Source organism: Etheostoma cragini, chromosome 12, assembly GCF_013103735.1.
Source record: "Etheostoma cragini isolate CJK2018 chromosome 12, CSU_Ecrag_1.0, whole genome shotgun sequence".
Lineage (NCBI taxonomy): Eukaryota > Metazoa > Chordata > Actinopteri > Perciformes > Percidae > Etheostoma > Etheostoma cragini.
In genome coordinates, this window is record NC_048418.1 from 22,228,792 (window position 1) to 22,229,141 (window position 350).

The following is a 350-nucleotide window of genomic DNA, read 5'->3' on the forward strand; positions in this document are numbered from 1 at the left end:
TGTACTTACCTTCTCTGTGTTCTCCTTTCGGTTTCACTCTCCTCCGGTCAACTGGCTTCAGACCCCGGTCCTCCTCCCACGGGATCCACCTCTTCAACATCACCCCTCTCAGCTCCTAGTGCCCTCTTAGATTTCATCATAGCACAGAGGCAGCACTTGTGAAAATTGCTAATGACCTCCTAATTGCATCAGATAAAGGACTTATCTCTGTACTGGTGTTATCAGAGCTTAGTGCTAAACTTGATACCATTGACTATCATATCCTATTACAAGGATTTGTTGGAGAAATCCTTCTATAAACTGACAACTGACTCCATGATGAATTAACACAGCGTTTATTCTTGTGGTCA